This window comes from Notamacropus eugenii, chromosome 1, assembly GCF_028372415.1.
Source record: "Notamacropus eugenii isolate mMacEug1 chromosome 1, mMacEug1.pri_v2, whole genome shotgun sequence".
Classification (NCBI taxonomy): domain Eukaryota; kingdom Metazoa; phylum Chordata; class Mammalia; order Diprotodontia; family Macropodidae; genus Notamacropus; species Notamacropus eugenii.
Genome location: NC_092872.1, coordinates 305,820,330 through 305,823,549, shown reverse-complemented (window position 1 = coordinate 305,823,549; position 3,220 = coordinate 305,820,330). Strand labels below are relative to the sequence as shown.

General features: G+C 41.3%; 1 pseudogene; it reads right to left on the bottom strand.

Annotated features, from left to right (window-relative positions):
- Positions 1–1,603: 1,603 nt before the first annotated feature.
- LOC140517230 (aspartate aminotransferase, mitochondrial-like) lies at positions 1,604–2,949 on the bottom strand (annotated as a pseudogene).
- Positions 2,950–3,220: the final 271 nt, after the last annotated feature.

Below are 3,220 nucleotides of genomic sequence, written 5' to 3'. Positions count from 1 at the left end.
CTTAAAAATTAGAATGGAGCAAATGGGAGATAATGAATTTGAGAAATCAAGAAATTATGAAACAAAACCTAAAGAATGAAAAAATAGAAGGCAATGTAAAATATCTCATTGGAAAAACAACTGACCTGGAAAATGGATCCAGGAGAGATAATTTAAAAATTATTTGATTACCTGAAAGCCATGATCAAGAAAAAGAGCCTACACATCATCTTTCAAGAGATTATCAATAAAAACTGCCCCAATATTCTTGAACCAGAGGGGAAAATAGAAATTGAAGGAATCTACCCATCACCTCCTAAAAGAGATCCCCAAAGGAAAACTTTGAATAGTGTGGCCAAATTCCAGAGTTCATAGGTCAAGGAGAAACTATTTCAAGCAGACAAAGAGAAACAATTCAAGTATTGTAGAAACACTCAGGAAAACACAAGATTTATCAGCTTCTACAGCAAGAGATTGAAGGGCTTATATGATATTCTGGAGGTCAAAGGAGCTAGGATTTAAACCAAAAATCACCTACTCAGCAGAACTAAGTATAATACTTCAGGAGGGAAATGGGCATTCAATGAAACAGAGGACTTTTTTTTCCAATCTACAATAATTTTTTTGTAACAGAGAAACTAGACTGTATAAAGGCTTGTGTGACTACAATGGAGGGTGATCTTTTTAAGGATGAAGTCTAAAGTCAGTTAGCAACACAAAGAAGCTTACAACCACAGTTCAAAATACTCTTCTCCCAGGACTGACTGCCTGCCCCCTCTACAGACTTGTCACAGGCTATCTATTGCACAACCACATTGATAAGGTCTGGTGGGGAGGTGGCAGAAAGGGAGGACAATTAAGAACTTTACAATGATGTCAATATTTAAGTGCAGTCACTTTATTGAATTCTCCTCTATCTGTTGCTGGGAAAGTGGAGGATTGAATATGCTCTTTTCTTAAATTACATTTTACTTAATTCTCCAAGTATATGAATCCTGATAGGAAGGGTTTGAAGTTTAATTCAACAGAGGGAGAGAAGCTACAGCAGATTTGGATCTTTGGGTCAAAGGGAAAGGACAGCAATAAAAATAGAGGAGGAAGGGAAAGTTAATAAAAGTCTTAGATATCCAATGGGTGAGAGCCACCTCCCTTTCCTGCTATTTCTTGAAGCCAAGTTGTTGCACAATAGCAGCATTTGTGATTCAAGGTGCCCCCATCAGTCATGGGAGACCAGTAAGAGGAGGGAGTCAAGACTGGGTAAGCCTTCTTTGAAAGTTTCTTATCACCACGGAGATATCTGGTATGTGGGCTAAGACATATTTATTACCTAGATTAAAGTTCTTGAACAACATTGTAATGACAGGAGATCTAAGACTGGAAGAAGAGAAGGAGAGGAATTCTGGTTTCAGGGTGGGATTTTTGGTAGAGTTACTGTAAACATAAAATGTTTTGGAAAAGTTGTGGAGGATAGGTTGGGGCATTTGGGTTAGACCCACAAAGCTCCAAACACTAGTTTCAGATGCCTTTAGCCTACTCACAGTTCTTGTTCTGAGACACTTTCAAAGGCTGAGCATTAAGCACTCTAGTTGAAAGGAATTCTCACACCACTCCTGTCTTTGCCAGTTCAATCATCTCTCTGAATCTCAAATAGCAGAATCTGAAGGTGGGAAGATTGTCTCTGCTCCATCTTGCCACAGAGAGTTATTTGGTGGATGGCATGGGCAAAGTATCCTATATTGCCTGACGTGACCCCTGCTATGGAAATGCGGCCATCTTTCATCATGTAAATGGAGAACTTCTTGGTCAGCCACTCCACCTAATCAGCTTTCTGTGAAAGAAAACATGTCAATCTGGTCAGTGTTGTTCTGCCAATTGTGGGAGGAGCCCTCTTTCTTGAGGTTGGAAACCAGCTGTGTCCACATATTAATGATGCGATCTGCCATTCCTCTGACCTCTTGTAAGCACTGGTTCCTTAGATCAGAACTATTCAGGATCATGACAGCAATTTGGGCCCCACTGAGAGGGGATTGGAATACATAGGACAAATCACAATTTTCAACTGAGATTCTACCCTTTTGGCTTCATCAGTGTCTTTACAAACCATGGTAAAGGCTCCCATATGTTCACCATACAGGCCCATGTTTTTGGCGTACTACTGACAAAGAGACATTAATGCCTTGATCAATGAAGTGGCCAAGAACCTAGGCATCCTTGTTACCATCCACACTGGCCCTGGTATACTATGTCAAAAAAGGCAAAGAGTTTCCTTTGTTTTACCAAGGAGGTTATTTCTTTCCACTGCTCAGGATCAGGATCGACTCTGGTGGGGTTGTAAACATAAGCATGTAAAAGGATGACACTCTGCTCTGGGAATTTTAAAATGTCTTCCAAGGCTCCAGTGAAGTCAAAGTCATAAGTCTTGGGGTCATAGTAGTGATAGCCATTCAGCTGCATGCCAGAATCCCTGAAGATGGGGGTGTGACTTCCCCAGGATGGTTTTGGAAGATAGACATCCCAGCAAGATTTGAAGAACCATTGCAGAAAACTGGCTCCCACTCTTAACACTCCAGTTTCAAAAATGGTCTGCATGGTGACATATCATTTTCTTTTCAGAATTTTCCTATTTTCACGTAGCACCAACTTTGTTGATGCCTTGCAGAATTCAGCTAGTCTTGTGATGGGCAGGCACTCTTTATCCATGTTCTTCCCTGCAACTTGAGTCTCTGCCTTACAGACACTTGGAAGAACATAAGGTTTCCCATTGTCATCTCGGTAGGCCCCAACTCCCAGGTTCATCTTCTTGCAGTTGGTGTCCCTCTTAAATGCTTCTGTAACCCCCAAAATAGGGTCAGGGGGGCCCATCTCTATGTGGGTCCACCAAAAACTGGCTCTGGTAGGGGTAGCTAAGGAGAGGCTGGGGTGAAAGGAGGTGACTCCAGAGAGCAGGAGGCAGGATTGCAACAGTACCATGGTGAAGGGAGAGATGGAGAGACGAGTGACTGCAGGCAAGAGAGTGGACAGACATAGGCACGAAATAGAGGACTCTTAAGCACTATTGATGAAAAGACCAGAGCTGAATAAAAGATTTGACTTTCAAATACAAGAATCAAGAGAAGTACGGAAAGGCAAACAAGAAAGGGAAATCATAAGGAATTTATTAAAGTTGAACGGTTTACATTTCCACATGGACAGATATTTGTAACTCATGAGACCTTTCTCAGTATTAGAGTAGTTGGAGAGA